The sequence below is a fragment of the Parus major genome, chromosome 3, assembly GCF_001522545.3.
Source record: "Parus major isolate Abel chromosome 3, Parus_major1.1, whole genome shotgun sequence".
NCBI classification, from domain to species: Eukaryota; Metazoa; Chordata; class Aves; order Passeriformes; family Paridae; genus Parus; species Parus major.
In genome coordinates this window covers 44,096,216-44,108,798 of record NC_031770.1, presented here as the reverse complement: position 1 = coordinate 44,108,798, position 12,583 = coordinate 44,096,216, and the positions used below count along the sequence as shown (strand labels likewise).

At 34.8% G+C, this 12,583-nt stretch overlaps 1 protein-coding gene across 4 annotated transcripts in view; it reads left to right on the top strand.

Annotated features, from left to right (window-relative positions):
• Positions 1–12,583, top strand: part of ARID4B (AT-rich interaction domain 4B) — an 88,220-nt gene that overhangs the window by 5,829 nt on the left and 69,808 nt on the right. The window lies entirely within an intron of this gene.

The following is a 12,583-nucleotide window of genomic DNA, read 5'->3' as shown; positions in this document are numbered from 1 at the left end:
ATCTTCAAAGTTGGTGAAGGATTTTTGGATCAATGCTTTCACGGCAGCGTAAGTATTGTATGAGCGTACTGTCTAAGAGAAATGTTAGTAGGCAGAATAATGAATGTGCATATCTTCACTGGAACACTTTGAGATGGTTATTCAGTTCACTTTGTAATCCGAAACAAGAACTGTATACATGTAGAGCAGAATCATGCTGTGGTACACATTGCATGTCTGTTTTCAAAGAAATTCAACATTGTAGTTGAAAAGCCCTTTGGAAAAAAATGCAAAGGTTTTGAGATAGAATCACTATAAAATACTTAATCTGAATGCTTTGCTGATTGAGTAAAGTAGTGCTAACTTTGAGAAAAAAAATAATGCTAAAAAATAGCACTAGCTTTGAGAAGGGTGGAAATGATACTGTTGTCACAAATTAGTTTCAAATTTTTTGTTTAAATCCTACAGATAGACACATTTTCCTTAGAAACATATGCTTTATAATAGGCTGAAGAATAAAAGGGAATTTGAGGTATCCTCATTGAAAAAGGTAAAAAAAATTACAGAAAAACCTAGAGCTTAACTTTACTTAGCACCCTAATGTGATACACAGCCATCCAAATGCTTCATTAATTTTTAGTTCATACTTACTTGAAAGTAGTTAACCCACTTTCTTTCTGTTCACTACCTGTTGTGAAATGCAACAGTTGGATTCTCTGCATTTCTACTTAATCGGCCCTTCAGCTGTTTTTACTGAAATGTAGAAAGCTGAAACCCATGGATCTTGAAGTGTTTCTGCCTTAAATGTGATTCAGGTCACAGTTGAGGAATATTGGGAAGTCAGATATTGTGGCTGCTTGCTTTTTAATTGATGTGCTTTGGTAAAAAATACTACTTTTTGCCTTTTCCACTTAGCACTTAGTGTTGTCCAGTTACTGTGTTTGTTATCACTCCCTGGATATTTGCTTGGATATGTGCATAGAATGGATTTTTAAAGACTTCTAGAAGACTTCAAAAGGCCACCAGGGAACTAAGAAAAATTGTTCAGCCCTAGCATAAACTGAACGCTAGTGATTTAATATGTGTTACAATAATAATTTTAAAAGGTTTTGATGGAAAGTCATAAATCTGGACAGTTGAGTTTTTTGTTCTTTTTTTTTTCTGTTAATGTGGGGTGACCAGATGAGGGGATATTTCAGGGAATTCAAGTGAGGAAAAGACCAGTTTGATATTCAATACTTGACAATACATCTATTTTCTTTCTGAAGATTAGTTTGAACCAGGGGAGAAATTCAATAAACTTTTTTTTTTTTTTCTTGGCAGACTATAAAGCAGTCATGACCTGTTTAGCAAGAAGTGTTTGTAAGCAAGCTCTGAAAGCCAGTTGTGAGAATGTCAGAGCAGGGTGGTGGAGGGTGTTGCTGAGTTACCTGTAGAAAACTAGGGCTGAGATGAGCCAGCTGCTTTATATGTGACCACTGTGTGACAGTGACTTCCTGAGTATCTATTAATTAGCTGAATATGGAGTACTATTTTGGGGGTTCCTGAACCTGTCTTCACTATGAAGAAAATTGTGCTGAACTATGAAAAGGCATTTTCCTTACTGTGAGCAAAAGCAGTAGGAGAAGGCATCACTCCAGTTAACATGGAGTTAATTGCTCCCATTGCTGTTTTCTTTGAGCCTGTATTTGCTGTAGAGTGAAGATGGTAGTCAGTACACCAAAGAAAAGACTTTAGCATCCAGAACTCCCAGATTAAGTAGTCTTTGATGGTGACTTACACAGATCCCCTTAAGGAGTAACTAGAGACAGCATTTATCAGTTGTCCTTTAAGCTAAGTGTGAATGCAAACATCTGTAGAGCTTTGTTCCAGAACAGATCACCCAGGCTGGAGTAATGTGAGTAACACTCTTCTTGGACAGAGGGGTTTGCTGTTCTAGCTGTTGGTTACTGTCCTTAACCTGTTGGTTTATCCCTCAACAACTTGTAGCAAAGGATTTTGTTTCATAAGTAGTTTGTCAAATTAAGGTTGTATGGTCATGGAAGAACAGAGTCTTTTTCTACTCTTGGCTGTTTATTCTTGATGTCTTCCATGCTAGCAGTCCATTTGTGTGGTGCCAGAGTATATGGAACTAAGCTGAAATTAAGAACAACCAGATACATATACTCTTCACTTGCAGACTGTTCCTTTTCTGACTGATGCCTGGCAGAGGAAGAAGGGCTGCAAAAGCAGAAGTGCACCAAGATTAGGATTGGTTTAAACTGTGTGTGAACACACATCCTTCCCCATCCCTCTGCCAAGTTAGGAGTTTATAATCACTAGGCTAAACATTTTGTAAACTCTCTACAGGTGAAATTGCTATAGAAGGTTTTTTTGTGCTTGCTTGCTTCATAGAACACCAGACTTCCTTATAAGTTTGAAGTCCATATTTTCTAGATGATGTTGAGTGAAAAGATTTAATTGAATTGATGTGCTTGAATAAAATTTAATTTTAAATATGAACATTGATTTCAAAAAATGGAGAGTTCTTAAAGAAGAGATTGCATCAGATGGAAACCCTCATTTTTAAGGAGGTCAATATAAGCTTTGCTTTCCTTCCTCCTTCAAGTCATTCAGTATTTGGAAAGAATACCATTAATAACGATTGTGTCTCTACTTAAATTAGAGAAATATGGTATTATAATTTCCTGTAGAAAGATATTGATAAATATTAGATTTCTATCCTATAAAGGTGACAATCTCTATATGCCTGTAATACATTTTGACAATAGGTACTTTTACCAGTGGGTGGAAGATGTAAGCAATTGTGCTACTTTTATTCCAAATTAAAACATAGGAAATGATAATTTGGGGAGAAATATCATCACTCTTCGACAAGGAAACTGAAGGGAGTTGAAGTAAAACTTTCAATTTTTATTTTTTTTATGTGTTAAGAAGGTCTGTATATTGATAGGTAGACAAGTGGAGACTTGGTGACAGTTGGGTGTTAATGCCAGTTGGAGGTGATAGAGTGAGGTGTGTGATGTTTTCTGCTTATTACCACAAACTTTATGCAGATATGTAGATGGTACATTATCTTCTTTTCTAAGATTTGGTGTTCTAGCTGAGCTTTTATCTGTGATCCTCTCCCTTTTCCCTCTTAAGTGCCCTTCTAACATAGTATTCCTCATCATTTAAGACAATCCTTCTAAATGGGATTTGGGAAATGGGATTTGATTTCAGCAAAATTCAGATCCAAGTGTATCTGATGCAAGGTTTCAGCTAGTAATAAATAATGTAGTAGGGAGTAATTTGTTTTTTCATGTTCTCTTCTGATCTGAAAAAAAAAAATGTTTCAGTTTGTGGCAGAGCAACCTGATCCACTGTGATAATTTTTTTCCTTCCTGTTTTCAGCTATCCTCTCAACAGTAGATTGCAAGTGCTAAATCTTATTTAAAATAGTCCACTTTGTGTTTTCTTAAAAACAAATATAGAATACATTCTTCTAAGATTTCAAATTTTTAAATTACTTTAATTTTAAATTTAATTAATTCCAAATTTTAAATACATTTAAAATGGTGGAAGAGACTTTCCAATATCCTTTATGAGCATTTAAGTGGAAGAGTGTTAAGTTAATCTTTTTGTTAATGCTGTGACACTTAGGTTGGTTTAACTTCTTTTCCTGGGAGAAATAATAAGGGATTGAGACTCTTTTTTTTTTAATGAGTACATGTTATCCCACCATTTCTGAATTCAGGAATTTGTAATGAAAAATGTATTTTCACTTTTTAACTTATTTTACTGCTCTGCTTATTAAAGATGGATGTTGCTGTAGTATTAAATGAATGTTACTTCAAATTACATCACTAAACTTAGAAATAAAATATATATGCTTCTTAATCTTTGTGCTTCAATAAATATAAATGCATTTTTTAAAACACAGCAATAATTTTATAAATTTCCACTTCAGTTTTTTAGAAGGTTGTCCTGCTAGATGGGCGTCAAGGGAGATAGCAAAATACTTAGACATAAGTAGTAAGACTGCAGTACTGTGTGAAAATTAGTTTGATTTGTACCAATACCTTGCTGCCTATAACAGAGACAAAAATGGAGACAATAATTCAACTTTGAGTCATTTCCATTTTCTAAATGCAGATTCATTCAGAGGTGCTCTTCCAGAACTTTACAATGACAATCCCCATACCTTTTCACATAGAACATGATTTGGATAACCGTGTGGTGTCTTTGTCTTCTTTGCAGAATTTCATGCCTATTTTCCTGCAATGTTGGACAATTTAAAAGACATTAAATCTTGGATTCATTCCTTTACTCACTGATTACTAGTGCAGTTTTTACATTCCTAAAAATCAGGTAGTACAAAAGATTGTGTCACTTGATGACATACAGTACTGGATACATGGGTTGAAACCTGCAAGGTCACTCTTCAAATATATTCTGATATTCTTGAACCATTTTAGAATTGGACTGCCAAGGCTCCTGCCAAGTATGTTCCCTGGAATAATTTAACATGAAGTTCCAGAAAGTATTAGTATGCATATTAGATGCCTGTCTACTCTAATTCAGTTTTTCCTTGCTAGTAGCTCTTTGGCTGTTGAGCTAATACTCCGATTTCATTTTACTCTACCTGATGCAAACCAAAATGTTGGATAAGGTAAATATATTTCATTTTATTAAAAAAAAAACAAAACATCTTCTATTGCATACATGGTACATAAAAAAGTACATATTTATATGTACACTTGCCAGCATAGGGTGATTTAGGGTTTTAGATGCAAGTAAAGCCCATAAGTTGCTTTTGTTACATTCTGTATTGTAAGACAAATACTCTTTTGGTGACAGCATAACAATATATATGAGAGAGATAGGTGTATCTCCTGCTATGACAGACTTTTTCACTGGTGTTGTATGTGACATTGGTAGCATCCAGAGAGCAATGGTGATGGGTCAAGTGGTGGTAGGTCAACTGCAAATTAGTGAAATATTTTCATTTGTGGCTCAAGTAGCAATGATTTCAATTCAGGAAAATTATATTTACTCTTTTTTACACTAAAATAAAGATCAGTATTCCTTTTTGTCACTGGAGTAACTGGCTATGTGACAGCGCTTATTTGAACATTTGAAATGGTGTCATGAAATCCTAATTATGGTCTTACAATAAATATTAAACATAGCATTTATTATGTGGAATAAAAATGATCCATGATATTTAAGCTGGCCTTATCATGTTTCTCTAGTTATGTGTGTTGTATTTACTCGGTTGGAGTTTTGAGGAAACAAAGTGGCTTTTAAAATCTTCATATAAATATTAATATCTATCTATCTAAATATATATATATATATATATTTTAAAGCAAACAAACAAAAACCCAAAAGGAAATGGTAATTTTCCTTCTACAGTACTTGATTCTAGACAAATCCAGATGCAATTCCAGAACTTTGCTATCTGCTGTTGTAGCATAGGAAGGATATTCTTACTATGTTTGCTCAGAATTGAACCTGGGGAAAAAAACCCAAGCCACTCCAATACTTAAATGTGATGTGCAGATGGGACTTGGGTTGACAAAAGAGCTCCTAAGGAACTGCACCATCTTTCCTTTTTTTTCCTGGCAGTTTCTCTTCAAACAGCTTTTGTGTCCACTGAAACAACATTCCAGCCAAGTAGTACGTGGGCACATCAGTTGCCTAGTAAGGCCAGTGTGAATGCTTTAACTGGTTATTCCTCTTCTAGCAGGGTAATGAACAGTATTTCTGTGAAAATAAATATTACATTGGGCTGGTTTGTCATACAGTGGTACCGGAAGATATAGTTTATCCTTTAAGTCAGGTATTTCAGAATTTCTCTTCAATTACCTTCTTAGGCTTAGGGAAAAACATTGATCATAAACATTTAATTATTTAGAATTTCACTGGCACATAAAGTTGATACTGTAACCTGGTGATTTGATGGAAACACCAATATTTTATTGAGAAGCATTGTGGGACTCCTGCGTTGTGTCTTGGAACTGAAGACCTCTTGAGGTACCTCTTGTTCAACTTCTGAGAATGGAACAAGGTTTCATGTGGAAAGTAGCAGTAGAATTGTTGACATACAAAAGACTATCAAGTAAAACTTAAGGTAGACTTTTTCTCTTTCACTTGAGTAATCCTAAATGTTACTTTTTGAAAAGAGGCTAGAAAAATGAAGGTTTTAGTATAAGAGGCTTAAAGACTTTTAAGAAAAAAACCTGGGCTTTACATAATAGCTTCAGCACACTTGAAAGCAGTGAACAGACTCTTACACTACCTATGTAACTTCAAAAATTTTATTCTCTGTTCTTCGATATGTTGAAGAGTTTTGTGGAATCTGAGTAAGGATCTTTCTTTAAATAGTCACTCCCTGGAAATGACTGCCATTAGTCACAGGCTAAGCCAGCTGAAGATGTTTTAGAAACAGGTGCAGCAATGAGTAGCCAAAGAAACTGAAGTATTCTGGGTGGATAAATTGGATAAAAGGTATTAAACAAGTTGTTTAGGTTCTTTAATTCTTTAAAGTCTGAAAGGTAACCTAGCTGAATATTTTTAATATGTTGTTCTTATTCCCTGTATTACTACCATGTAATATTACCACAGTGGCACTTATACTTTCTGTGTAGCCTGCATCTAAAATAGGTCTTCATAATTGTGCAGCACTTGACAAATCTCCAAACTTGTCTTCAGCTGAGTATTTCTGTGTTCTTAATACCTGTTTTATTTTTAATGTTTGCAGACATGGTTGGCTATGGGTATTTTCTGATGGAAAAGTAGAACTTATTTGAACAGGAAAATATTGCATTATTGTTCTGAATAGTTGCCACATTGACTACATTTTTTGCCCTTTTCCACCAAACCTCCTTTCACAAACTTAAATACTGAATTCTTACATATAGGTACTGAACTCTTACTCTGCAAGATGAATGCTGTTGTGGAGAGGAATGAGAAATAGAAATTACTAATTGTCTTTTATTACCCTTGCTACTGACCATGCCAAGAGTATTTGACTAGTAGTATTCTCCAAAAATGAATTGAGATGGGAAAGAAGTTTGCATGTGTACTTATATTTGTTAAATTTTTGCAAGTTATGAATTATGTTCCTGCAAGTTAGGATACTTGTAAAACTAGCTCATAGAAGAATGTTAGTAAAGAAACACTGTAGTTTTTACAATGAAAAAAAGATAAATAAAAACTGTGGGTTTGAAATTTTAGTCCTCACTTTTTTTTTTACCCATATGCAGTTGTACTGAGTTACATATGCCCTACTTCAGCAGAGGCATTTATTTCTGTTAATCTGGGGAAAGTGGGATATACAAATAAGTTGTTAGTTTTTTCAGCTTGGAGAGTGAGGGAAGGATTTAAAATTTACTTAATAGTTTGAGGAATTGCCAATTTGAAAGAAAAGTGTGTTGTGGAAAATAATGTTGATATTTTTCTGGAAGAGGATTACATTAGAGAAAATTAAGTTTGTTCAGTGACGGAACTAGTCTGGTTGTAAGCATGACTATAATTTACTGCAGTTTTCCTTGGTAAATTATTTGTGGTACAAATTTCTTTGCTGCCCCAGCTAACCAGCGTCCAGCTTAGTTAAAACATTTGTGTTCTGCAAGAATGTGTATATTTTACCTTACAGCAGTGGCCCAATAGATGCTGATAAGAAATAGGAGATTAAACAGAAAATAATGTGGGTTTGGTTTTTTTTCTTTCATACCCAGATAATTGTTGCTAAAATCTTAACCAATCTGCTGTTTCTGACTGGAAGCTATCGGTACTCTTAACCAACTATTTTATTGTAGTGGCAGACCAAACCTAATTTTAATTGGTTTTTGTGCTGCTTGGCTGCTTCTACATAGTGCAAGTGTGTGTATAGTACTGCTAATACTTCACTTCTCTTTAACCTTATTTGTGTCTTGTCTCTCATTGTCTTTAATGTAGTGCCATGGGTTCTGTAGCCTGTTTCTAAGGAGATTTGAAGATACAATTAAGCAATCTTGTTGTTAATAGTCCTGTTCGTTATTTAGGGACCTATAGCTTCATTAGAATTTTAGGGGGAAATCAGAACATTGAAAAGCTTTGGCTAATGCAATTCTTCTTATGTAATTCTATTTATTTCCATATATATAGTCACCTTTTTCATTGCACATGCAATAGTTGTAGTTGCTTTAAATTTTTCTGAGAGGGTTTTTTCCTTTTCTTTTTTACTGGGAGAGGAAGCTGAAGAGTTTTTTTACTGTTTTGAGATGTGTAATATCTTTCTATAAAAACAGATCTCCATGTTTCCATAAAAGAAAGATAGTATGGACATAGATATTTATATTGCAATATAATTTAATGGCAGTTCAAAGATTGTAAGACTATACTCTGGATGTTAGAAAATAGAGCTTCTGCATGGACTAATGCTGAAGCACTATTGATACTTTGCATGCATGTAATTATTGTATGCTATTTGTATCTTAGCTAATGTAATGTAAAACATTTTTTTATTAGGGAGTAGAATTTTCTTCACAGGAAACATGGAGAGAAAAATGAATATTTGATAAATGTAAAAGGAGGAAAAAAAAATAAAGGAAAGGTTTATCATCAGGACACTGAAAAATAATCTAGAGTCTATTGTCAAAGAGACCGGGATAGATATATACCTGTAAAGGGTAATAATGGTCAAGTTTACACTTATTTATATACACACATGAACACATATGTATATATTTTAATAGCTAGAAATTACATACAGTTCTTTAAAAGGTTCCATTTGTTGGCTAGCTTGCCTTTGAATTTCATTACAATTATATTCTATTAGATGTTTCAAATGCATAATTGTGGCATAGGGAATTCCAGGAAAGCCAAATATGAGGGCTTGCTATTTTTAAGCCAAAAATACTCCACTCTTGGTGCATTAGTTGTGTTATCCAATTGAGATGTGTTTTGTTAGCTTTTGTGTATTGTTTGCCTTGGAGACTCAAGAATAGCATAGCAGGTTACTGGTGAGGAGTGAATGGCCAGTTTAGACCAGGAGTGGAGATCTGTCAAAATGTTCCAAAGAAGGATTCGCTTAACGCTAACCTAAGGAAAGGTGTAGGGATTGGTGTGTATCTAGTTGAAGTCAAGCATTGTCAAAACCCAAAACAAGTGAGAAGTATTTTTAGTTTGGCTAGTTTGCAAAATGAGAGTCTTAAAAGGGACTGACCTAAAAAGGAAGACAAGACCGTTGGTCTGTGCATGCTAAATCTCCTGAAGCCAGTGGAGAAATTTGAGGATATTTTTTCAGAGAAAGTCACTGGGAAGCAGAGGAGAGCCTGGTTTGCCTCTTCTAAAGTGCATCTTCAGGTTCTGTTACTTGAGTTTATATCTTAGTGAATCTGAGCCTTGCACTTTGTCTGAGATGAAAACTACCTGTTTGGAAAAGCCAGGAGAAAAGCAAAAGGCAAATTGGTAGAGAGAACAGGAGTCTTTTCTGTAGGTAAGGTGCTACATGCTATTAATTTAATATGGTCTGAAGTGGAGACTTAGATGACTGTATCTCCACCAAGTCTGAATTTATCTGAAGAAACTAGATGCCATCGGTCTAATCTAATGAAATTATCTTTGTGTTGCTATTGAACCTTCCTTCAGTTGATGTTTTTAATTGCAGTGTCAGGCTCTGTGAAGGGGGAGAAAGTCTGCATATTCATTCATATTCCTCTAACTGCAGTGTTTCTGGGTACATGTAGTGTTTCAAACAGTGCTAAAGGGATCCCTGTGTTAAATTTGTGCAGGACCATGAGAGGACTGAAATAATATTTTCTCATATTTTGATCTCTTTGCCAGTGTGGTGCAACCTGAAACAGGTTTTCTGGATTCAAGTGTGCTTTAGTGTCTGTTATTTGCTGTTAAACCTAATGGGGTTACCCTCTGCAAGGCAGTGACTTGTGAGCAATCATGCTTGTTCAGGTGTATGGCTCTGGTTAATTTTCTTGTTCTACTCTGGATCTCTCCTCCTTGGACTTTTAAAGACTGCCTCAGCACTGGATCATCATTGCAGTACAAGTTATCTGTAGTCCAATCATATTAAATATTGCATTTCTCAGGAAAGTCAAACCAAGCAGTGATTTTTGACAGGACTGATCCCATTTATAAATTGAATTAAGCGAAGTGCCTATTTTGTGGTAAATTCTGAAATTTTTGAAGTTAATCTTGAAGTTAGTTCTCAGTTTACAATTGGACTTCTTATTTTACAAAAACAGATTAATTAAATATTGTTTTGTTCTGTCATCTAATGGTACTTTGTTAGTTTTCTATAAAAATCAAAACTTGGAGCATTCCTAGTGACTTGAATCACTAATACCTGCTTTGTTTGCACATAATGTGTGCTGGATATAAAACTTAATAAAAACTGTTTTTTCGAGTGCTATCCAAGTACATTTGAATGCAAATTTGTATTTGACCTTGCATATACTCCAGTTTAAAGCCACTTTAGCGTTTTAGTGGAGATGTTTGACCAAAAGCTGTTTGTTTGACACCCAGATCATTTGAAGAAGAGGCAGCTTGACTGTCAAGTTATTAAAGGAAAAAAAAAAAAAAAAAAGTAGCATGGTAAATGTCATCTTTCCCATCCAGCTAAGGGCCTTGTACATTCAATGTTGGGAATTCAGAAAAAAAAAATAAATTAGGAGCTAGAGTGTGCAATAAAAAGGTAAATGTAGAAAATGCTTTCAAACACCCATGGGAAAAGAAGAGGATTATTTTCTAAGTTTTAAATTTTCTGTGGGTTTTTTCTGCAAGAACCTTAAAAGTTCTAAATTATTGTGGAGTACTACCTCATCTTGTCGTTTGAGGCAGGCTGCCAATTTACCCATTGATTTATCCACTCCTACTTTGTTAACTCCGCTGTCTGATCTTCCAGTGAAATGATACAACTAAAGTGAAAGAGTAGCAGTTTAGAAAAAGTAACAGGAACAAGTGAATTGGTGAGTTTTGAAGCACTTTAGCTGTTAATCAAAGGTGTATCAGAACAGATGCAAAAGGAAGGATGCACAAGGGAGCAGCATCGTCATTCATGTGGATTTGAGTTTGGAGGGCCCAGGCTTTCCTCTTTTACACTTGTGAGTTGTTAATTTAACTCACAAAAGAAGTATGAAAGAACACACCATCTGTTTTAACTGCTGGTGAGCATCTAGCAGTACACATCTACCCCCCCACCTTTCCTAGTTTCAGAAATTAAGAACTGTTGGCAGTAGGTAGTATGTGTCACCAACTTTGATTACTTAAACCCATTTTATTGAATTTATTTTTCATCACTACTTTTGTTGTTGTTGTTGTTTTCTGCAGGTAGACAGAGATTTTAGAATATTTATCTTGGCATTCCTGGCTTTCTCAGAGGAGTAAATAGGTTTAACCTTTTTTGCTAGGCTGATTTTCTAACTTTGCATAATGATCAAAACTCCATCCTGATGATTATTCAAAAGAACCAGGAAAAAACAAATAAATGACTGTGACTTGCATTTAGAACAGTTCTGTTTGATTAGATTTCTACCATAAAGAAGCTATATACTTTTGCACCAGTTAGTTTTTAAAGCACTTATATTTTCAGAAGTTTCCTGTGAGTTCTGTAGCAATCAGGCTATTTTGCTTCTTGCCACTTGTCAGCTTGTAATTCTACACAAAACATGAATGTTTTGAGTCTTGTACAGGTAGCTGTATATTTTGGTTGAAAAACAGTAGAAACTGTTAGTAATTTCTCGCTTAAAATTTGGGTGTTTTTCTTCTAGTAGTCCCCATTTTTCTTCTTCCCCTCCTGAATTTAACTAAAGGGCCTATTCCATTTGTTTCTTTGCAAAGATAAAGCATTATGACTATTACCATTTCAGAAATCTAATAAGCAACTGTATTAAATACAAGCTACGTTACCAGTTTTTTTGTAAGCACTAAGAAAAATGCATTATGAAATTCTAATCCATTTTAATGGGATGTCTCCAAGGCTAAAAACCCTACAGCCATAATAGCCACAAGATTGCAGGATTTTAGAGCAATGAATAAGTGTAAGGCAAGGCAGCCAGCTTTGGCCTACATAATTTGTTGAGAGGAAGTGGGGACAGACTGCAACAGTTGAGCTTTTAAAACGAAAGAAGTGAACAGATTGTTGCTGAGTGGAGTTGTGTACAGAGTATTTTTAAAATTAGTATTATGGTAAGTTGAGCTCTAACCAGAGATGAAACCATGTGCATACTTCCTGTCTGTCTGAGACATCGCACAAGTGCCTGGGGGTGGCAAAATGAGTTTTGACATACATCAGCACAAATCAGAAGTGGTAAAGCTGGTAATTCTTTGACTGAGTGATTTTTCTGATTACTTTGATAGGCTGTTTTGTATATGGGGCAATTCACAGAATCTTGAAAAGCACAGGTGATTGTTTAGAAGACTTCATGTTCTGTAGCTGCCTTTTATCAAAATATTTTGTTTTAACTGTGGGAGTTCCTTGTTGATTCAGAATTTGACTGTGAATACCTATAGCCATATTAGGCTTAGTTTGAACTGCTACCTCAAAAGCTGCTTGATCATCCTTTTAATGTGTATTTAGCAAGACTGTTGATTTAAAGGTTTGACGTGATGGAGTATTTTA